This window comes from Callithrix jacchus, chromosome 7 (assembly GCF_049354715.1).
Source record: "Callithrix jacchus isolate 240 chromosome 7, calJac240_pri, whole genome shotgun sequence".
Lineage (NCBI taxonomy): Eukaryota > Metazoa > Chordata > Mammalia > Primates > Cebidae > Callithrix > Callithrix jacchus.
This window is the reverse complement of record NC_133508.1, coordinates 942987-969073: the sequence shown is the minus strand read 5'-3', so window position 1 is coordinate 969073 and position 26087 is coordinate 942987.

The window sequence follows — 26087 nt, the reverse complement described above, 5'->3', positions numbered from 1 at the left end:
GAGCGTATTGAGTTGGTGTATATACTACAAAAAACAGTAGAAAAGGGCATTGTGTATTTTTTCTGACAGACTATATTCAGAGCAATTTTTCTTTTGACATTGGGGTGCCTAGATAATATTTAGATTTTTTTCGATTTGCTTAAATATAGAATTTCTGTATTTTACCTTAGAGAGCATATGGAGTTGGTGTATATACCCCACAACAGAGTAGAATAGGGCACTGTATATTTTTTCTGACTGATTATATTCAGAGAAATTTTGTTTTTAACATTTGGGAGCCTAAATAATATTTAGATTTTTTCAATTATGGTAAAATTTTAATTTCTGTATTTTACATGAGAGAGCATACTGTTTTGTTGTATATACTTCAAAACAGAGTAGAATAGGGCATTGTATTTTTTTCTGACAGATTATATTCAGAGCAATTTTGTTTTTAACATTGGAGTGCCTAGATAATATTTAGATTGTTTTCCATTCGCTTAAATATAGAATTTCTGTATTTCACATGAGAGAGCCTACTGAGTTGGTGTACATACTCCAAAACAGAGTAGAAAAGGGCATTGTATAATTTTTCTTACAGATTATATTCAGAGCAATTTTGCTTTTTACATTCGGGTTCCTAGATAATATTTAGATCTTTTTCGATTCGCTTAAATATAGAATTTCTGTATTTTACATGAGAGACCATATTGAGTTGGTGTACATACTCCAAAACCGAGTCGAAAACGGAATTGTATATTTTTTCTGACAGATTATATTCAAAGCAATTTTGTTTTTAACATTGGGGTGCCTAGATATTAATTTGATTTTTTTCGATTCGCATAAAATTAGAATTTCAGTATCTTACATGAGAGAGCAGATTGACTTGGTGTATATACTCCAAAACAGAGTACAAAGGGGCATTGTATATTTTTTCTGACAGATTATATTCGGAGCAATTTTGGTTTTAACATTAGGGTGCCTACATAATATTTAGATTTTTTTCGATTCAAGTAAAATAAGAATTTCGGTATTATACATTAGAGAGCATATTGAGTTGGTGGATATAATCCAAAATAGAGTAGAATAAGGCATTGTATATTATTTCTAAAAGACTGTATTCAGAACCATTTTCTTTTAAATTTGGGGAAACTAGATATTATTTAGATTTTATTCAATTCACGCAAAATTAGAATTTCGGTATTTTACATGAGAGAGAATATTGAGTTCGTGTATATACTTCAAAACAGAGTAGAAAAGGGCATTGTATATTTTTTCTGACAGATTATATTCAGAGCAATTTTGCTTTTAACATTGGGGTGCCTAGATAATATTTAGATTTTTTCGATTCAGGCAAATTTTGAATTATGATACTTTACATGAGAGAGCATACTGAGTTGGTGTATATACTCCAAAACAGAGTAGAATAAGGCATTGTATATTTTTTCTAACAGACTATATTCAGAGCCATTTTCTTTTAACTTTGGGGCGCCTACATATTATTTAGTTTTTTTTCGATTCGTGTAAAATAAGAATTTCTGTATTTTACATGAGAGAGCGTACTGAGTTGGTGTATATACTCCAAAAGAGAGTAGAATATAACATTGTATATTTTTTCTGACAGATTATATTCAAAGCAATTTTGTTATTAACATTGGGGCACCTAAGTGATATTTAGATTTTTTCAATTCGGGTAAAATTAGAATTTCTGTATTTTACATGAGAGAGCATACTGAGTGGGTGTATATACTTCAAGGAAAAGTAGAATAAGTCATTGTATATTTTTTCTAAGAGACTATATTGAGAGCCGTTTTCTTTTATCTTTGGGGCCCTAGATATTATTTAGATTTTTTTCGATTCGCGTAAAATAAGAATTTTGGTAATTTACATGAGAGAGCATATTGTGTTGGTGTATGTACTACAAAACGGAGTAAAAAAGGGCATTGTATATTTTTTATGACAGATTATATACAGAGAAATTTCGCTTTTTTACATTGGGGTGCCTAGATAATATTTAGATTATTTTCGATTCAGGTAAAATTAGAATTTCGTTATTATACATGAGAGAGCATTCTGAGTGGGTGTATATACTCCAAAAGAGAGTAGAATAAGGCATTGTGTATTTTTTATAACAGACGATATTCAGAGCCATTTTCTTTTAACTTTGGGGCGCCTAGATATTATTTAGATTTTTTTCTATTCGCGTAATATTAGAATTTCGGTACTTTACATGATAGAGCATATTGATTAGGTGTATATACTCTAAAACAGAGTAGAATAGGGCATTGTATATTGTTTCTGACAGATTATATTCAGAGAAATTTTGTTTTTAACATTGGCGTGCCAAGATAATATTTAAATTGTTTTCCATTCGCTTAAATAATGAATTTCTGTATTTTACATGATAGAGCATATGGAGTTGGTGTATATACTCCAAAACAGAGTAGAATAGTACATTGTATATTTCTTCTGACTCATTATATTCAGAGCAATTTTGTTTTTAACATTGTGTTGCCCAAATAATACTTAGATTTTTTCGATTCGGGTAAAATTAGAGTTACTGTATTTTACACTGAAGAGCATATTGAGTTGGTGTATATAAACAAAACAGAGTAGAAAATGGCATTGTGTATTTTCTCTGACAGATTATATTCAGACCAATTTTGCTTTAAACATTGGGGTGCCTAGATAATATTTAGATGTATTTCTATTCGCTTAAATATAGAATTTCTGTATTTTACATGAGAGAGCGTATGGAGTTGCTGTGTATACTCCAAAAGAGAGTAGAATAGTGTATTGTATATTTTTTCTGACAGATTGTGTTAAGAGCAATTTTGTGTTTAACGTTGGGGTGCCTAGATAATATTTAGATTATTTTCAATTTGCTTAAATATAGAATTTCTGTATTTTACATGAGAGAGCATATGGAGTTGACGTATATACTCCAAAACAGAGTAAAATAGGGCATTGTATATTTTTTCTGACAGATTATATTCAGAGCAATTTTGTTTTTAACATTGGGGTGCCTAGATAATACTTAGATTTTGTCGATTTGTGTAAAATTAGAATTTTGGTATTTTAGATGAGATAGCATACTGAGTTAATGTATAAACTCCAAAGCAGAGTAGAATAAGGCTTTGTATATTTTTTCTGACAGACTATATTCAGAGCCATTGTCCCTTAACTTTGGCGAGCCTAGATATTATTTAGATTTTTTTCGGTTTGCGTAAAATTAGAATTTCAGTATTTTACATGAGAGAGCATACTGAGTTGGTGTATATACTCCAAAACAGAGTAGAATAAAACATTGTATATTTTTTCTAACATACTTTCTTCCGAGCCATTTTCTTTTACCTATGAGGCGCCTAGATATTATTTAGATTTTTTTCGATTCACGTAAAATTAGAATTTCTGCATTTTACTTGAGAGAGCCTATTGAGTTGGTGTATAATCCAAAACAGAGTAGAAAAAAGCATTGTATATTTCTTCTGACAGATTATATTCAGAGCAATTTTGTTTTTAACATTGGGGTGCCTGGATAATATTTAGATTTTTTTCGATGCACTTAAATATATAATTTTTGTATTTTACATGAGAGAGCATACTGAGTTGGTGTATGTACTCCAAAGCAGAGGAGAATAAGGCATTGTATATTTTCTCTGACAGATTATATTCAGAGCAATTTTGTTTTTAACATTCGGGTGCCTAGAAAATATTTAGATTGTTTTCGATTCGCTTAAATATAAAATTTCTGTTTTTTACATGAGAGAGCCTATTGAGTTGGTGTATATACTTCAAAACAGAGGAAAATAAGGCATTGTATATTTTTTCTGATAGATTATATTCAGAGCAATTTTGTTTTTAACATTAGGGTGCCTAGATAATATTTAGATTTTGTCGATTCGGGTAAAATTAAAATTTCGGTATTTTACATGAAACAGGATACTGAGTTGGTGTATGTACTCCAAAACAGAGTAGAATAAGGCATTGTATATTTTTTCTAACAGACTATATTCAGAGCCATTTTCTCTTAAATTTGGGGCGCCTAGATATTGTTTCGATTTTTTTCGATTTGCGTAAAATTAGAATTTCGGTATTTTACATGATAGAGCATATGGAGTTGGTGTATATACTCCAAAACAGAGTAGAATAGGGCATTGTATATTTTTTCTGACAGATTATATTCAGAGCAATTTTTTTTTAACACTGGGGTGCATAGATAATATTTAGATTTTGTCGATACGGGTAAAATTAGAATTTTGGTATTTTATATGAGAGAGCATACTGAATTGGTGTATATACTTCAAAACAGAGTACAATAAGGCATTGTATATTTTTTCTGAGAGATTATATTCAGAGAAATTTTGCTTTTAACATTGGGGTGCCTAGATTATATTTAGATATTTTTCGATTCGCTTTAATATAGAATTTCTGTATTTTACATGAGAGAGCATATGGAGTTGGTGTATATACTCCAAAACAAAGTAGAAAAGGGCATTGAATATATTTTCTGACAGACTATATTCAGAGCAAGTTTGTTTTTAACATTTGGGTGCCTACTTTATATGTAGAGTTCTTGTGATTCGCTTAAATATATAATTTCTGTATTTTACGTGAGAGAACATATGGAGTTGGTGTCTATACTCGAAACCAGAGTAGAATAGGGCATTGTATATTTTTTCTGACAGATTATATTCAGAGCAATTTTGTTTTTAACATTAAGGTACCTAGATAATATTTAGATTTTGTCGATTCGGGTAAAATTAGAATTTTGGTATTTTAAATGAGAGAGCATACTGAGGTGGTGTAGATACTCCAAAACGAAGTAGAATAAGGCATTGTATATTTTCTCTAACAAAATATATTCAGAGCCATTTTCTTTTAACTTCGGGGTGCCAAGATATTATTTAGATTTATTTCGGTTCACGTAAAATTAGAATTTCAGTATTTTACATGAGAGAGCATACTGAGTTGGTGTATATACTCCAAAGCAGAGTAGAATAAGCTATTGTATATTTTTTCTAACAGAATATATTCAGAGCCATTTTCTTTTAACTTTGGGGCGCCTAGATATTATTTAGATTTTTTTCGATTCATGTAAAATTAAAATTTCAGTATTTTACATGATAGAGCAAATGGAGTTGGTGGATATACTCCAAAACAGAGTAGAATAGGGCATTGTATATTTTTTTCTGACAGATTATATTCAGAGAAATTTAGTTTTTAACATTGGGGTGCCTAGGTAATATTTAGATTTTGTCGATACGAGTAAAATTAGAATTTTGGTATTTTACATGAGTGAGCATATTGAGTTGGTGTATATACTCCAAAACGAAGTAGAATAAGGCATTGTATGTTTTTTCGAACAGACTATATTCAGAGCTATTTTCTTTTAACTTTGGGGTGCCTAGATATTATTTAGATTTATTTCGATTTCCTTAAAATCAGAATTACTGCATTTTACATGAGAGAGCCTATTGATTTGGTGTATATACTCCAAAACAGAGTAGAATAAGGTATTGTATATGTTTACTAACCGACTATATTAAGAGCCATTTTCCTTTACCTTTGGGGCGCCTTGATATTATTTAGATTTTTTCGATTCACGTAAAATTTGAATTTTGGTATTTTACATGAGAGAGCATACTGTGTTGGTGTTTATACTCCAAAACAGAGTAGAATAAGGCATTGTATATTTTTTCGAACAGACTATATTCAGAGCCATTTTCTTTTAACTATGGGGCGCCTAGATATTATTTAGATTTTATTTGAATTCGCGTAAAATTACAATTTCAGTATTTTACATGAGAAAGCATATTGAGTTGGTGTATATACTCCAAAAAAGTGTAGAAAAGGGCATTGTATATTGTTTGTGACAGATTATATTCAGAGCAGTTTTGCTTTTAACATTGGGGTGCCTTGATAATATTTAGATTTTATTCGATTCCCATAAAATTAGAATTTTGGTATTTTGCATGAGACAGCATACTGGGTTGTTGTATATACTACAAAACAGTGTAGAATAAGGCATCGTATATTTTTTCTGACAGATTATATTCAGAGCCATTTTGCTTTTAACATTGGGGTGCCTAGAAAATATTTAGATTTTTTTAGATTCACTTAAATATACAATTTATATATTTTATATGAGAGAGCATATAGAATTGGTGTATATACTCCAAAACAGAGTAGAATAGGGCATTGTATATTTTTTCTAACAGACTATCTTCAGAGCCATTTTCTTTAACTTTGGGGCACCTATATAATATTTAGATTTTTTCCATTCGGGTAAAATATGAATTTCTGTATTTTACATGAGAGAGCATACGTAGTTGGTGTATATACTCCAAAACGAAGTAGAATAGGGCTTTGTATATTTTTTCTGACAGATTATAAACAAAGCAATTTTGTTTTTATTATTTGGGTGCCTATACAATATTTAGGTTTTTTTTGGATTCGGGTAAAATTAGGATTTCTGTTTTTCACATGAGAGAGCATAGTGAGTTGGTGTATATACCCCAAAACAGAGTAATATAAAGCATTGTATATTTTCTCTAACAGTCTATATTAAGAGCCATTTCCTATTAACTTTGTGGCGCCTAGATATTATTTAGATTTTTTTCGATTCACGAAAAATAAGAATTTTTGTATTTTACATGAAAGAGCATATTGAGTTGGTGTATATACACCAAAAGAGAGTAGAAAAAGGCATTGTATATTTTTGTTGACAGATTTTATTCAGAGCAATTTTGCTTTTAACATTGGGGTGCCTGGATAATATTTAGATTTTTTTCGATTCACGTAAAATTAGAATTTCCTTATTATACATGAGAGAGTATATTGACTTGGTTTGTATACTACAAAACAGAGTAGAAAAGGGCATTGCATATTTTTTCTGACAGAATATATTCAGAGCAATTTTGTTTTTAACATAGGGGTGCCTAGATAATATTAAATTCTTCTCGAGTCTCTTAAATATAGAATTTCTGTATTTTACATGAGAGAGCATATGGAGTTGGTGTATAGTCCAAAACAGAGAAGAATCGGGCATTGTATATTTTTTCTGACAGATAATATTCAGAGCAATTTTGTTTTTAACATTGGGGTGCCTAGATAATATTTAGATTATTTTGATTCGGGTAAAATTAGAATTTCTGTATTTTACATGAGAGAGCATACTGAGTTGGTGTATGTACTCCAAAACATAGTAGAATACGGCATTGTATATTTTTTCTAATAGACTATATTCAGAGCCATTTTCTTTTAATGTTGGGGCGCCTAGTTATTATTTAGATTCTTTTCAATTCGTGTAAAATTAGAATTTCGGTATTTTATATGAAAGAGCATATTGAGTTGGTGTATAGTCCAAAACAGAGTAGAATCGGGCATTGTATATTTTTTATGAAAGATTATATTCAGAGAAATTTTGTTTTTAACATTGGGGTGCCTAGATAATATTTAGATTTTTTCGATTCGGGTAAAATTTTAATTTCTGTATTTTACATGAGAGAGCATACTGAGTTGGTGTATATACTCCAAAACAGAGTAGAATAAGGCATTTTATATTTTGTCTAACAGACTATATTCAGATCCAGTTTCTTTTAACTTTGGGGCGCCTAGATATTATTTAGATTATTTTCGATTTACGTAAAATTAGAAGTTCGGTATTTTACATGAGAGAGCATACTGAGTTGGTTTATATACTCCAATACAGAGTAGAAAAGGGAATTTTATAGTTTTTATGAAAGATTGTATTCAGAACAATTTTGCTTTTAACATTGGGGTGCCTAGATAATAGTTATGTTTTTTTCGATTCACGTAAATTTAGATTTTCGATATTTTACATGAGAGAGTATACTGAGTTCTTGTATATATTCAAAAACAGAGGAGAATAGGGCATTGTATATTTTTTCTGACAGATTATATTCAGAGAATTTTTTTTTTTAACATTGGGTTGCCTAATTTTTAGATTTTTTCGATTCGCTTAAATATAGAATTTCTGTATTTTACAGGAGAGAGCATATGAAGTTGGTGTATATACTTCAAAACAGAGTAGAATAGGGCATTGTATATTTTTTATAACAGACTATATTCAGAGCCAGTTTCTTTTAACTTTGCGGCGCCTAGATATTATTTAGATTTTTTTCGATTCGCCTAAAATTATAATTTCAGTATTTTACATGAGAGTGCAGGTAGAGTTGGTGTATATACTACAAAAGAGAGTAGAAAAAGGCATTGTATATTTTTTCTGACAGATTTTATTCAGAGCAATTTTGATTTTAACATTGGGGTGCCCAGATAATATTTAGATTTTTTAGATTCGGGTAAAATTAGAATTTATTTATTTTAAATGAGAGAGCTTACTGAGTTGGTGTATACACTCCAAAACAGAGTAGAATAAGGCATTGTATATTTTCTCTGACAGACTATATTCAGGGCCATTTTCTTTTAACTTGGGGGCGCCTAGATATTATTTAGATTTTTTTCGATTTTGGTAAAACTAGAATTTCTGTATTTTACATTAGAGAGCATATTGAGTTGGTGTATATACTCCAAAACAGAGTAGAATAGGGCATTGTTTATTTTCTCTGACAGATATATTCAGAGCAATTTTGTTTCTAACATTGGGGTGCCTAGATAATATTAGGTTTTTTCCGATTCACGTAAAATTAGAATTTCGTTATTTTACATGAGATAGCATATTGAGTTGGTGTATATACTACAAAACAGAGTATAAAAGGGCATTGTATATTTTTTCTGACAGATTATATTCAGAGCAATTTTGTTTTTAACATAGTGGTGCCTAGATAATATTTAGAATTTTTTTGATTCGGGTAAAATTAGAATTTCTGTATTTTACTTGAGAGAGCATACTGATTTGGTGTATATACTCCAAAACAGAGTAGAATAGGGCATTGTATATTTTCTTTAACAGACTATATACAGAGTCATTTTCTTTTAACTTTGAGGCGCCTAGATATTATTTAGATTTTTTTCGATTCGCCTAAAATTAGAATTTCGGTATTTTACATGAGAGAGCAGATGGAGTTGGTGTATATACTTCAAAACAGAGTAGAAAAGGGCATTGTATATTTTCTCTGACACATTATATTCAGAGCAATTTTCCTTTTAACATATTGGTGCCTGGATAATATTTAGAATTTTTTTGATTCACGTAAAATTTGAATTTCGGTATTTTACATGAGGGAGCATACTGAGTTGGTGTATATACTCCAAAAGAGAGTACAATAGGGGATTGTATATTTTTTCTAACAGACTATATTCAGAGCCATTTTCTTTTAACTTTGGGGCACCTAGATATTATTTAGATTATTTTTATTCGCTTAAATATAGAATTTCTGTATTTTTTATGAAAGAGCATATGGAGTTGGTGTATATACTCCAAAGGAGAGTGGAATAGGGCATTGTATATTTTTCTTGAAATATTATATTCAGAGCAATTTTGTTGTTAACATTAGGGTCCCTAGATTATATTTACATTTTTTGATTCGGGTAAAATTAGAATTTCTCTATTTTACATGAGAGAGCATATTGAGTTGGTGTATATACTACAAAACAGAGTAGAAACGGGCATTGTATATTTCTTCTGACCGAATATATTCACAGCACTTTTGCTTTTAACGTTGGCGTGTGTAGATAATATTTAGATTTTGTTTGATTCGCTTATAGAATTTCTGTATTTTACATGAGAGAGCATATGGAGTTGGTGTATATACTCCAAAACAGAGTAGAATAGGGCATTGTATACTTTTTTTGATAGATTATATTCAGAGCCATTTTGTTTTTAACATTGGGGTGCCTAGATCATATATAGAATTTTTCGATTCAGGTAAAATTTGAATTATTGTATTTTTCATGAGAGAGAATACTGAGTTGGTGTATATACTCCAAAACAGAGTAGAATCAGGCATTGTATATTTTTTATAACAGACTATATTCAGAGCCATTTTCTTTTAACCTTGGGTCGCCTACATAATATTTAGATTTTTTTTATTCACATAAAATTAGAAATTCGGTATTTTACATGAGAGAGCATATTAAGTTGGTGTATATACTCCAAAACAGAGTAGAAAATGGCATCGTATATTTTTCCTTACAGATTATATTCACAGCAATTTTGCTTTTAACATTCGGGTGCCTAGATAATATTTCGATTTTTTTCGATTCACGTAAAATTAGAATTTCGGTATTTTACATAAGAGAGCATACTGAGTTGGTGTATATCCTCCAAAACAGAGTAGAATAAGGCATTGTATATTTTTTTGACATATTATATTCAGAGCAATTTTGCTTTTAACATTAAGGTGCCTAGATAATAATTAGATTTTTTTCGATTTGCTTCAATATAGAATTTCTGTATTTTACATGAAAGAGCATATGAAGTTGGTGTATATAGTCCAAAACATAGTAGAAAAGCGCATTGTATAATTTTTCTTTCAGATTATATTCAGAGCAATTTTGCTTTTAACTTTCGGTTGCCTAGATAATAATTAGATTTTTTTCCATTCACGTATAATTAGAATTTCGGTATTTTACATGAGAGACCATACTTAGTTTGTGTATATACTCCAAAACAGAGTAGAATAGGGCATTGTATATTTTTCTGACAGATTATATTCCGAGCAATTTTCTTTTTAACATTGGGGTGCCTATAGAATATTTAGATTTTTTCCATTTGGGTAAAATTAGAATTTTTGTATTTTACATGAGAGAGCATACTGAGTTGGTGTATATATTCCAAAACAGTGTAGAATAAGGAATTGTATATTTTTTCTAACAGACTATATTCAGAGCCACTTTCTTTTAACTTTTCGTCGCCTAGATATTATTGAGATGTTTTTCGATTTGCGTAAAATTAGAATTTCGGTATTTTACATGAGAGAGCATACTTAGTTGGTGTATATACTCCAAAACAGAGTAGAATAAGGCATTGTATATTTTTTCTGACAGATTATATTCAGAGCAATTTTCCTTTTAACATTAAGGTGCCTAGATAATATTTAGATTTTTTTCGATTCGCTTAAATATAGAATTTCTGTATTTTAATTGAGAGAGCATATGGAGTTGGTGTATATACTTCAAAACAGAGGAAAATAAGGCATTGTATATTTTTTCTGACAGATTATATTCAGAGCAATTTTGTTTTAAACATTGCGGTACCTAGGTAATATTCAGATTTTAAGTATTCCGGTAAAATTTGAATTACTGTATTTTACGTGAGAGAGTACACGAAGTTGGTGTATATACTCCTAAACAGAATAAAACCTTGTGTATTTTTTCTAACAGACTATATTCAGAGACATTTTCTTTTAACGTTGGGACGCATAGATATTATTTAGATTTTTCCCATTCTCGTAAATTAGAATTTTGGTATTTTACATGAGAGAGCATACTGAGTTGGTGTATATTCTCCAACAAAAAGTGGAAAAGGGCATTGTATATTTTTTCTGAACGATTATTTTCAGAGCAATTTTGGTTTTATCATTGGTGTGCCTAGATAATATTTAGATTTTTTTCGATTCATGTAAGTTAGAATTTCAGTATTTTACATGAGAGAGCGCACTGAGTTAGTGTATATACTCCAAAACAGAGTAGAATAAGGCATTGTATATTTTTTCTAACAGATTATATTCACAGCAATTTTGCTATTAACATTGGGGTCCCTAGATTATATTTAGATTTTATTCGATTCACATAAATATAGAATTTCTGTATTTTACATGAGAGAGCATATTAAGTTGGTGTCTATACTACAAAACAGAGTAGAATAAGGCATTGTATATTTTTCTGACAGATTATATTCAGAGCAATTTTGTTTTAACATTGGGGTGCCTACATAATATTTAGATTTTTTTTATTCTCCTAAAATTTTAATTTCTGTATTTTACATCAGAGAGCATACTGATTTGGTGTATAAACTACAAAAGAGTGTAGAAAAGGGCGATGTATATTTTCTTTAACAGACTATATTCAAAGGCATTTTCGTTTAACTTTGGTGCGCCTAGATATTATTTAGATTTTTTTTGATTCGCGTAAAATTATAATTTTCTTATTTTCCGCAAGAGAACATATTGGGTTGGTGTATATACACCAAAACAGAGTAGAAAAGGGCATTGTATATTTTTTCTGACAGATAATATTCAGAGCAATTTTGCTTTTAACATTGGGGTGCCTAGATAATATTTAAATTGTTTTCGATTCACGTAAAATTAGAATTTCTGTATTTCACAACAGAGAGCATACAGAGTTGGGGTATATACCCCTAAACAGTGTAGAATAGGGCATTGTTTATTTTTTATGACAGATTATATTCAGAGCAATTTTGTTTTTAACGTTGGGGTGCCTAGATAATATTTAGATTTGTTTCGATTCACGTAAAATTATAATTTCTGTATTTTACATGAGAGAGCATACTGAGTTTGTGTATATACTCCAATACAGAGTAGAATAAGGCAATGTATATTTTTTCTAACAGACTATATTCAGAGTCATTTTCTTTTAACTTTGGGGCACCTAGATATTATTTAGATTTTTTTCAATTTGTGTAAAATTAGAATTTCTTTATTTTACATAAGAGAGCATATTGAGTTGGTGTATATAATCCAAAACAGAGTAGAATAGGGCATTGTATATTTTTAGTGACAGATTATATCCAGAGCAATTTTGCTTTTAACATTGGGGTGTCTAGATAATATTTAGATTTTTCGATTCTGGTAAAAATAGAATTTCTCTATTTTACATGAGAGAGCATATGGATTAGGTGTATATGCTACAAAACAGAGTAGAAAAGGGCATTGTATATTTGTTCTGACAGATTATATTTAGAGCAATTTTGCTTTTAATGTTGGGGTGCCTAGATAATATTTAGATTTTATTCGATTCTTAAATATAGAATTTCTGTATTTTAAATAGTTGAACATATGGAGTTAATGTATATACTCTAAAAAAGAGTAAAAGAGGACATTGTATATTTTCTCTGACAGATTATATTCAGAGCAATTTTGTTTTTAACATTGGGGTAACTAAATAATATTTAGATATTTTTTGATTCACGTAAAATTAGAATTTTGGTATTTTACATGTGAGAGCATACTGAGTTGGTGTATATACTCCAAAACAGAGTAGAATAAGGCATTGTATTTTTTTCTAACAGACTATATTCCCAGCCATTTTCTTTAAACTTTGGGTTGCCTAGATATTATTTATATTTTTTTTCATTCGTGTAAAATCAGAATATTGGTATTTTACATAAGAGAGCATATTGAGTTGGAGTATATACTGCAAAATAGAGTAGTAAAGGGAATTGTATATTTTTTATGACAGATTATATTCAGAGCAATTTTGTTTTTAACATTGGGGGGCCTAGATAATATTTAGATTTTATTCGATTCACTTAAATATAGAATTTTTGTATTTTACATGAGAGAGCATACTGAGTTGTTGTATATACTCCAAAACAAAGTAGAAGAAGGCATTCTATATTTTTTCTAACAGACTATATTAAGAGCCATTTTCTTTTAACTTCGGGGTGCCTAGATATTATTTAGATTTCTTTCGATTCGCCTAAAATTAGAATTTCTTTATTTTATATGAGAGAGCATACTGAGTTTGTGTATATACTCCAAACCAGAGTAGAAAAGGGCATTGTATATGTTTTATGACACATTATATTCAGAGCAATTCTACTGTTAACATTCCAGTGCCTAGATAATATATAGATTTTTTTCAATTCACGTAAAATTAGAATTTCGGTATATTACATCAGAGAGCATACTGAGTTGGTCTATATACTCCAAACAGAGTAGAAAAAGGAATTGTATATTTTTTATAACAGACTATTTTGAGAGCCATTTCCTTTTAACTTTGGGGCGCCTAGATATTATTTAGATTTTTTTCGATTTATGTAAAATTAGAATTTTGGTAATTTACATGAGAGAGCATATTGAGTTGGTGTATATACTACAAAACAGACTAGTAAAGGGCATTGTATATTTTTTCTGACAGATTATATTCAGAGCAATTTTGCTTTTAACGTTGGGGTGCCTAGATAATATTTAGTTTTTTTCGATTCACTCAAATATAGAATTTCTGTATTTTACATTAGAGAGCATATGGAGTTTGTGTATATCCTCCAAAACAGAGTAGAATAGGGCATTGTATATTTTTTCTGACAGAGTATGTTCAGAGCCATTTTCTTTTAACTTTGGGGCGCCTAGATATTATTTAGGTTTTTTTTGATTCACATATAATTAAAATTTTGGTATTTTACATGAGAGAGCATATTGAGTTGGTGTATATACTCCAAAACAGGGTAGAAAAGGGCATTGTATATTTTTTTCTGACAGATTATATTCAGAGCAATTTTGTTTTTAACATTGGGTTGCCTAGATAATATTTAGATTATTTTCAATTCGCTTCAATATAGAATTTTTGTATTTTACATAAGACAGCATATGGAGTTGGTGTATATACTCCAAAACCGAGTAGAATAAGGCATTGTATATTTTTTTCTGACAGATTATATTCAGAGCCATTTTGTTTTTAACATTGGGGTGCCAAGACTATATTTATATTTTTTCGATTCGGGTAGAATTTGAATTTCTGTATTTTACATGAGAGAGCATATGGAGTTGGTGTATATACTCCAAAACAGAGTAGAATAGGGCATTGTATATTTTTTCTCACAGATTATATTCAGAGCAATTTGTTTTTAACATTGGGGTGATTAGATAATATTTAAATTGATTTCGATTCACTTAAATATAGAATTTCAGTATTTTACATGATAGAGCATATGGAGTTGGTGTATATACTCCAAAACCGAGTAGAATAGTGCATTGTATATTTTTCTCTGACAGATTATATTCAGAGCAATTTTGTTTTAACATTGGGGTGCCTAGATAATATTTAGATTTTTTCGATCCGGTAAAATTAGAATTTCTGTATTTTACATGAGCTAGCATATTGAGTTGGTGTATATACTACAAAACAGAGTATGAAAGTGCATTGTATATTTTTTCTGACATATTATATTCAGAGCAATTTTCTTTTAACATTGGGGTGCCTAGACAATATTTAGATTTTTTTTGATTCCCTTAATTATAAAATTTCTGTAGTTTACATGAGAGAGCATATGGAGTTGGTGTATATACTCCAATACCGAGTAGAATAGGTCATTTTATATTTATTGTTACAGATTATATTCAGAGCAATTTTTTTTAGCATTGGGTTGCCTAGATAATATTTAGATTATTTTCGATTCACGTAAAATTAGAATTTCTGTATTTTACATGAGAGAGCATACTGAGTTTGTGTATATACTCCAAAACAAAGTAAAATAAGGCATTTTATATTTTTTCTAGCAGACAATATTCAGAGGCATTTTCATTTAACTTTGGGGCGCCTAGATATTATTTAGATTATTTTGATTCACCTAAAATTAGAATTTAGGTATTTTACATGAGAGAGCATATTTAGTTGGTGTATATACTCCAAAACAGCGTAGAAAAGGGCATTGTATATTTTTTCTGACAGATTATATTCAGAGCAATTTTGTTTTTAACATTGGGGTGCCTAGATAATATTTAGATTTTTTTAGATTCGGGTAGAATTAGAATTTCTGTATTTTACATGACAGAGCATATTGAGTTGGTGTTTATATTACAAAACAGAATAGAAGAGGGCATTGTATATTTTTTCTGACAGATTATATTCAGAGCAATTTTGCTTTTAACATTGGGGTGCCTATATAATATTTAGATTTGTTCGGTTGGGGTAAATTTAGAATTTCGGTATTTTACATGAGAGAGCATATGGAGTTGGTGTATATACTCCAAAACAGAGTAAAAAAGGGCATTGTATATTTTTTCTGACAGATTATATTCAGAGCAATTTTGCTTTCAACATTGGGATAGATAGATAAGATTTAGATTTATTTCGATTAGCGTAAAATTAGAATTTCGGTATTTTACGTGAGAGAGCATTTTGAGTTGTTGTATATACTCCAAAACAGAGTTGAATATCGCATTGTATATTTTTTCTGACACATTATATTCAGAGAAATTTTGCTTTTAACGTTGCAGTTCCTAGATATTGTTTATATTTATTTCGATTCGCGCAAATTTATAATTTCGGTATTGTACATGAGAGAGCATATTGAGTTGGTATATATACTCCAAAATCGGGTAGAAAAGGGCATTGTATATTTTCATTGACAGATAATATTCAGAGCAATTTTGCTTCTAACATTGGGTTGCCTAGATGACATTTAGATTTTTTTCGATTCGAGTAAAATTAGAATTTTAGTATTTTACATGAGAGAGCATATTGAGTTGGTGTATATACTCCAAAACAGAGTAGAAAAAAGCATTTTATATTTTTTCTGACAAATTATATTGAGAGCCATTTTCTTTTAACATTGGGCTTCCTAAATAATATTTAGATTTTTTCGATTCGTGTATAAATAGAACTTCAGTATTTTACATGACAGAGCATATTGAGTTGGTTTATATACTCCGAAACAGAGTAGAAAGGGGAATTGTATATTTTTTCGGAGAGATTATATTCAGAGTCATTTGGCTTTTAACATTGGGGTGCATAGATAATATTTAGATATTTTATGATTCGCATAAATTTAGAATTTCGGTATTTTACATGAGAGAGCATATTGAGTTGCTGTATGTACTCCAAAACCGAATAGGAAAAAACATTGTGTATTTTTTTGTGACAGATTATATTCAGAGCAATTTTGGTTTTAACATTGGAATGCCTAGATAATATTTAGATTTTTTCGGTTCGTGTAAAATTATAATTTCTGCAATTTACATGGGAGAGCATATTGAGTTGGTGTATATATTTCAAAAGAGAGTAGAAAAAGGCATTTTATGTTTCTTCTTACAGATTACATTCAGAAAAATTTTGCTTTTAACATTGAGGTGCCTATATAATATTTAGAATTTTTTTAATGTGCGTAAATTTATAATTTCGGTATTTTACATTAGAGAGAATATTGAGTTGGTGTATATACTCCAAAACGAAGTAGAGAAAGTCATTCTATATTTGTATTTACAGATTGTATTCAGAGCCAATTTTTTTTAACATTAGGGTTCCTAGATAATATTTAGATTTTTTTCGATTCGTGAAAAATTTGAATTTCGGTATTGTTCATGAGAGAGGATATTGAGTAGGTGTATATACTCCAAAACAGAGTAGAAAATTGCATTTTATATTATTTCTGACAGATTTTATTCAGAGCAATTTTGCTTTTAACATTGGGGTTCCTAAATAATATTTAGATTTTTTTCGATTCCCGAAAAATTAGAATTTTGGTATTTTACATGGGAGAGCATATTGAGTTGGTGTATATACTCCAAAACAGAATAGAATAGGGCATTGTGTATTATTTCTGACATATAATATTTCGAGAAATTTTGCTCTTAACATCGGGATGCCAAATTAATATTTATATTTTTTTCAATTCGAGTGAATATAGAATTTCTGTATTTTACATGAGAGAGCATATTGAGTTACTGTATATCCTCCAAAACAAAGTAGAAAATGGCATTGTATATTTTTTCTGATATTTTATATTCAGAACAATTTTGCTATTAACATTGGGGTGCCTCGATAATATTTAAATTTCCTTTGATTAACGTAAATTTATAATTTTGGTATTTTACATGAGAGAGCATTCTGAGTTGGTATATGTACTCCAAAACAGAGTAGAAACCGCATTGTATATTTTTTCTGACAGATTATATTCAGAGCCACTTTTTATCAACATTTGGGTGCCTAGATAATATTTAGATTTTTTCTATCGAGTATATATAGAATTTCAGTGTTTTACATGAGAGACCATATTGGGTTGGTGTATATACTCCAAAACAGGGTAGAAAAAGGCATTGTATATTTTTTTCTGAAAAATAATATTCATAGCAATTTTGCTTTTAATATTGGGGTGCGTAGATAATATTTAGATTTTTTTAGATTCGCGTAAATTTAGAATTTCGGTATTTTACATGAGAGAGCATATTGAGTTGGTGTATATACCCCAAAACAGAGTATAAAAGGGCATTGCATATTTCTTCTGACAGATGATATTCAGAGCAATTTTGCTTTTAACATTGGGGTGCCAAGATAAAATTAAATTTTTTCGGTTCATATAAATTAGAATTTTGATATTTTATATGAGAGAGAATGTTGAGTTGGTGTGTATACTCCCAAACAGAGTAGAAAAGGCCAGTTTATATTATTTCTGATAGATTATATTCAGAGCAATTTTACTTTTAACATTGGGGTGCCTAGATAATATTTAGATTTTTTTCGATTCACGTAAAATAAGAATTTCTGTATTTTACATGAGAGAGCATATTGAGTTGGTGTATATACACCAACACCGTGCAGAAAAGGGCATTGTGTATTTTCTCTGACAGACTTTATTAAGAGCAATTTTACTTTTAACATTGGGGTGCCTAGATAATATTTCGATTTTTTTCAATTCGCGTAAATTTAGAATTTCGGTATTTCACATGAGAGAGCATATTGAGTTGGTTTATATACTCCAAAATAGAGTAGAAAAGGGTATTGTAGATTTTCTCTGAGAGATTATAATCAGAGCAATTTTTCTTTTAACATTGGTTTTCCTAGATAATATTTAGATTTTTTTCGATTCGCGTAAAATTAGAATTTCCGTATTTTACATGAGAGAGCATATTGAGTCGTTGTATATACTCCAAAACAGAGTAGAAAAGGGCATTGGGTATTTTTTCTGACGGATTATATTCAGAGCAGTTTTTCTTTTAACCTTGGGGTGCCTAGATATTATTTAGATTTTTTTCAATTCGCGTAAAATTAGAATTTGGGTAATTTACATGAGAGAGCATATTGAGTTGGTGTATATTCTCCAATACAGAGTAGAAAACGGCATTGTATATTTTTTCTGACAGATTATATTCAGAGCAATTTTCTTTTTAACATTGGGGTGCCAAGATAATATTTAGATTTTTTTCGGTTCTCTTAAATATCGAATTTCTGTATTTTACATGAGAGAGTAAAAGTAGTTTGTGTATATAATGCAAAGCAGCGTAGAAAAGGGCATTGTATATTTTTTCTGACTGATTATATTCAGAGCAATTTTGTTTTTAACCTTGAGGTGCCTAGATAATATTTAGAATTTCTTCGATTCACTTAAATATAGAATTTCTGTATTTTCATGAGAGAGCATATGGAGTTGGTGTATATACCCCAAAACAGAGTAGAAAAGGGCATTGTATATTTTTTCTGACAAATTATATTCAGAGCAATTTTGTTTTTAACATTGGGGTGCCTAGGTTATATTTAGATGTTTTTCGTATCGCTTAAATATAGAATTTCTGTAATTTACATGAGAGAGCATATGGAGTTGGTTTATATATTACAAAACAGAGTAGAATACGGCATTGCATATTTTTTCTGACAGATTATATTCAGAGCAATTTTGTTTTTAACATTGAGGTGCCTCGATAATATTTAGATTTTTTCGATTCTGGTAAAATTAGAATTTCTGTATTTTACATGAGAGAGCATACTGAGTTGGTGTATTTACTCCAAAACAGAGTAGAATAAGGCATTGTATATTTTTTCTAACAGACTATATTCACAGCCATTTTCTTTTAAATTTGGGGCACCTAGATATAATTAAATTTTTTTCGATTCGCGTAAAATTTAAATTTCGTTATTTTACATGAGAGAACATATTGAGATGGTGTATATACTACAAAACAGAGTAGAAAAGGGCATTATATATTTTTTTCACAGATAATATTCAGAGCAATTTTGGTTTTCACATTGGGGTGCCTAGATAATATTTAGATTTTCTTCGATTCGCTTAAATATTGAATTTCGTTATTTTACATGAGAGAGCATATAATTTTGGTGTATATATTCCAACATAAAGTAGAAAAGAGCATTGCATATTTTTTCTGAAAGATTATATTCAGAGAAATTTTTTTTTAACATTGGGTTGCCTAGATAATTTTTAGATTTTTTTTCGATTCGCTTAAATATAGTATTTCTGTATTTTACATGAGAGAGCATATGGAGTTGGTGTATATACTCCAAAACAAAATAGAATAGGGCATTGTATATTTTTTCTGACAATATATTCAGAGCAATTTTGTTTTTAACATTGCGTTGCCTAGATAATATTTAGATTTTTTCGATATGGGTAAAATTAGAATTTTTTTATTTTACACGAGTCAGCATACTGAGTTGGTGTATATAATCGAAAACAGAGTAGAATAGGGCATTTTATATTTTTTTGACAGATTATATTCACAGCAATTTTGTTTTTAACATTGGGGTGCCTAAATTATATTTAGATTTTTTCGATTTGGGTAAAATTATAATTTATCTATTTTACATGATGGAGCATATGGAGTTGGTGTATATACTCCAAAACAGAATAGAATAGGGCATTGTATATTTTTTCTGACAGATTATATTCAGAGCAATTTTGTTTTTAACATTGGGGTGCCTTGATAATATTAAGATTGTTTTCGATTCGCCTAAATATAGAATTTCCGTATTTTACATGAGAGAGCATATGGAGTTAATGTATATACTCCAAAACAGAGTAGAAAAGGGCATTGTATATTTTTCCAGACAGATTATATTCAGAGCAATTTTGCTTTTAACATTGGGGTGCCTAGATAAATTTAGATTTTTTTCGATTCGCTTAAATATTGAATATCTGTATTTAACTTGAGAGAGCATATGGAGTTCGTGTATATACTCCAAAACAGAGTAAAATAGGGCATTGTATATATTTTCTGACAGAATATATTAAGAACAATTTTGTTTTTAACACTGCGTTGCCTAGATAATATTTAGATTTTTCGATTCGGGTAAAATTAGAATTTTTTTATTTTACACGCGAGAGCATACTGAGTTCGTGTATATACTCCAAAAAATAGTAGAGAAAGGCATTGAATATATTTTAAGACAGATTATATTCAGAGCAATTTTTCTTTTAACATTGGGGAGCCTATATAAAATTTAGATTTTTTTCGATTCGCGTAAAATTAGAATTTCGGTATTTTACATCAGAGAGCATACTGAGTTGGTGTATATACTCCAAAACAGAGTAGAATAAGGCATTGTATATTTTTTCTAACAGACTATATTCCGAGCCATTTTCTTTTTACTTTGGGGCGCCTAGATATTATTTAGATTTATTTCGATTCGCGTAAAATTAGAATGTTTGCATTTCACGAGAGAGAGCCTATTGAGTTGGGTTATATACTGCAAAACAGAGTAGAAAAGGGCATTGTATATTTCTTTTGACAGAATATATTCTCAGCAATTCTGCTGTTAACATTGGGGTGCCTAGATTGTATTTGGATATTTTTCGATTCGCTTTAATATAGAATTTCTGTATTTTACATGAGAGAGTATATTGAGTTGATGTATATACTCCAAAACAGAGTAGAAAAGGGCATTGAATATATTTTTTGACAAAATTCAGAGCAATTTTGTTTTTAACATTGGTGTGCCTAGTTTATATGTAGAATTTTTTCGATTCGCTTAAATATAGAATTTCTGTATTTTACATGAGAGAGCATACTGAGTTAATATATATACTCCAAAACAGAGTAGAATAAGGCATTGTATATTTTTTTTAACAGACTATATTCAGAGCCATTTTTTATTAACGTTGGGGCGCCTAGATATTATGAAGATTTTTTCAGTCCACGTAAAATTAGAATTTCAGTATTTTACATGAGCGAGCATACTGAGTTGGTGTATATACTCCAAAACAGAGTAGAATAAGGCATTGTATATTTTTTCCAACAGACTATATTCCGAGCCATTTTCTTATAACTTTGGGGCGCCTAGATATTATTTAGATTTCTTTTGATTCGCGTAAAATTAAAATTTCGGTATTTTACATGAGAGAGCATACTGAGTTGGTGTATATGCTCCAAAACCGAGTAGAATAAGGCATTGTATATTTTATCTAACATACTATATTCCGAGCCATTTTCTTTTAACTTTGAGGCGCCTAGATATTATTTAGATTTTTTTGGATTCACGTAAAATTATAATTTCTGCATTTTACATGAGAGAGCTTATTGAGTTGGTGTATATACTTCAAAACAGAATAGAAAACGGCATTGTATATTCCTTCTTACAGATTATATTCAGAGGAATTCTGCTTTCAACATTGGAGTGCGTGGATAATATTTAGATTATTTTCCATTCGCTTAAATATAGAATTTCTGTATTTTACATGACAGAACATACTGTGTTGGTGTAAATACTCCAAAACAGGGTAGAATAAGGCATTGAATATTTTTTCTGACAGAGTAGATTCAGAGAAATTTTGTTTTTAACATTGGGGTGCCTCAATTATATGTAAATTTTTTTCGATTCGCTTAAATATAGAATTTCTGTATTTTACATGAGAGAGCATATTGAGTCGGGGTATATACTCCAAAACAGAGTAGAATAGCGCATTGTATATTTTTTCTGACAGATTATATTCAGAGCAATTTTGTTTATAACATTGGGGTTCCTAGATAATATTTAGATTTTGTCGATTCGGGTAAAATTAGAATTTCTTTTTTTACATGAGAGAGCATACTGAGTTGGTGTATATACAACAAAACAGAGTAGAATAAGGCATTGTATAGTTTTTCTGACAGATTATATTCAGAGCAATTTTGCTTTTAATATTGGGGAGCCTAGATTATATTTAGATTTTTTTTCAATTCGCTTCAATATAGAATTTCTGTATTTTACATGAGAGAGCATATAGAGTTGCTGTATATACTCAAAAACAATGTAGAATAGGGCATTTTATATTTTTTCTAACAGATTATATTCAGAGCAATTTTGTTTTTAACATTGTGGTGCCTAGAAAACATTTACATTTATTAGATTCGAGTAAAATTAGAATTTCTGTATTTTACATGAGAGAGCATACTGAGTTGGTGTATATACTCCAAAACAGAGTAGAGTAAGGCATTGTACATTTTCTCTAACAGACTATATTCAGAGCCAGTTTCTTTTAACTCTGGGGTGCCTAGATATTATTTAGATTTTTTTCGATTCACGTAAAATTAGAATATCAGTTTTATACGTGAGAGAGCATATCGAATTGGATTATATAATCCAAAACAGAGTAGAAAAAAGAATTGTATATTTTTTCTGAACAGATTATATTCAGACCAATTTTGCTTTTAACATTCGTGTGCCTAGATAATATTTAGATTTTTTTCGATTCACGTAAAATTAGAATTTTGGTATTTTACATGAGAGAGCACACTGAGTTGGTGTATATACTCCAAAACAGAATAGAATAAGGCATTTTATATTTTCTCTGACAGATTATATTCAGAGCAATTTTCCTTTTAACATTGGGGTGCCTAGATAATATTTAGATTTTTTTCGATTCGCTTAAATATAGAATTTCTGTATTTTACATGAGAGAGCATATGGAGTTGGTATATAAACCCCAAAACAGAGTAGAAAAGGGCATTGTATATTTTTTCTGACAGTTTATATTCAGAGCAATTTTGCTTCTACCATTCGGGTGCCTAAATAATGTTTACATTTTTTTCGATTCACGTAAAATTAGAATTTCCGTATCTTACATGAGAGATCATACTGAGTTGGTGTATATACTCCAAAACAGAGTAGAATAAGGCATTGTATATTTTTTCTGACAGACTATATTCAGAGCAATTTTGAATTTAACATTGGGGTGCCTAGATTATATTTAGATATTTTTCGATTCGCTTTAATATAGAATTCCTGTATTTTACATGAGAGAGCATATGGAGTTGGTGTATATACTCCAAAACAGAGTAGAAAAAGATATTGGATATTTTTTCTGACAGATTATATTCAGAGCAATTTTGTTTTTAACATTGGGGTGCCTAGTTTCTATGTAGACTTTTTTTTATTCGCTTAAATATAGAATTTCTGTATTTTACATGAGAGAGCATACTGAGTTGGTGTATATATTCCAAAACAAAGTAAAATAAGGCACTGTATATTTTCTCTAACATACTATATTCCCAGTCATTTTTTTTTAAATGTGGGGTGCCTAGATATTATTTCGATTTTCTTCGATTTGCATAAATTTAGAATTTCAGTATTTTAATTGAGAGAGCAAACTGAGTTGGTATATATACTCCAAAACCGAGTACAATAAGGCATTGTATATTTTTTTTAACAGACTATATTCTGAGCCATTTTCTTTTACCTTTGAGGCGCCTAGATATTATTTAGATTTATTTTGATTCACATAAAATTAGAATTTTTGCATTTTACATGAGAGAGCCTATTGAGTTGGTGTATATACTCCAAAACAAAGTATAAAAGGGCATTGTATATTTCTTCTGACAGATTATATTCAGAGCAATTCTGCTTTTAACATTGGGGTGCCTGGATAATATTTAGATTTTTTTTGATTCGCTTAAATATAGAAATTCTGTATTTTACATGAGAGAGCATACTGAGTTGGTGTATATACTCCAAAACAGAGTAGAATAAGGCATTGTATATTTTTTCTAACAGACTATGTTCAGAACCATTTTCTTTTAACTTTGGGGTGCCTAGATAATATTTAGATTTTTTTCGATTCACGTAAAATTAGAATTTCGGTATTTCACATGAGAGAGCATATTGAGTTGCTGTATATACCCTAAAACAGTGTAGAAAAGGTCATTGTATATTTTTTCTGACAGTTTATATTCATACCAATTTTGCATTTACCATTCGGGTGCCTAAATAATATTTAGATTTTGCCGATTCGGGTGAAATTAGAATTTGGTATTTTACATGAGAGAGCATTCTGGGTTTGTGTATATGCTACAAAACAGAGTAGAATAAGGCATTGTATATTTCTTCCAACAGATAATATTCCGAGCCATTTTCTTATAACTTTGCGGCACCTCGATATTATTTAGATTTTTTTCGATTTGCGTAAAATTAGAATTTCGGTATTTTACATGAGAGAGCATACTGAGTTGGTGTATATACTCCAGAACAGAGTAGAATAAGGCATTGTATATTTTCTGTAACATACTATATTCCGAGCCGTTTTCTTTTAACTTTGGGCGCCTAGATATTATTTAGATATTTTCGATTCGCGTAAAATTTGAATTTCTGCATTTTAAATGACGGAGCCTATTGACATGGTGTATATACTCCAAAACAAATTAGAAAAGGGCATTGTATATTTCTTCTGACAGATTATATTCAGAGCAACTTTGCTTTTAACATTGGGGTGCCTGTATAATATTTAGATATTTATCGATTCGCTTAAATATACAGTTTCTGTATTTTACATGAGAAAGCATACTCAGTTGGTGTATATACTCCAAAACAGAGGAGAATAAGGCATTGTATATTTATTCTGACAGATTATATTCAGAGCAATTTTGCTTTTAACATTGGGGAGCCTAGATTATATTTAGATTTTTTTCGTTTCACGTAAATTTGGAATTTTGCTGTTTTATATGAGAGACCATACTGAGTTGGTGTATATAATCCAAAACAAAGTAGAATAAGGCATTGTATATTTTTTCTAACAGACTATATTCAGAGCCATTTTCTTTTAAATTGGGAACACCTAGATATTATTTAGATTTTTTTCGAATCGCGTAAAATTAGAATTTCGCAAGTTTACATGAGAGAGCATATTGAGTTGGTGTATATACTCCAAAACGAAGTAGAAAAAAGCATTGTATATCTTTTCTGACAGATTATATTCTCAGCAATTTTCCTTTTAACATTTGGGTGCCTAGATAATATTTAGATTTTTTTCGATTCACGTAAAATTAAAATTTTGGTATTTTACATGAGAGAGCATACTGAGTTGGTTTATAAACTGTAAAACAGTGTAGAATAAGGCATTGTAAATTTTTTCTAACAGACTACATTCAGAGCCATTTTCCTTTAACTTTGCGATGCCTAGATATTATTTAGGTTTTATTCGATTCGCGTAAAATTAGAATTTCTGTATTTTTCATGAGAGAGCATATTGAGTTGGGATATATACTACAAAACAAAGTAGAAAAGGGCATTGTATATTTTTTCTG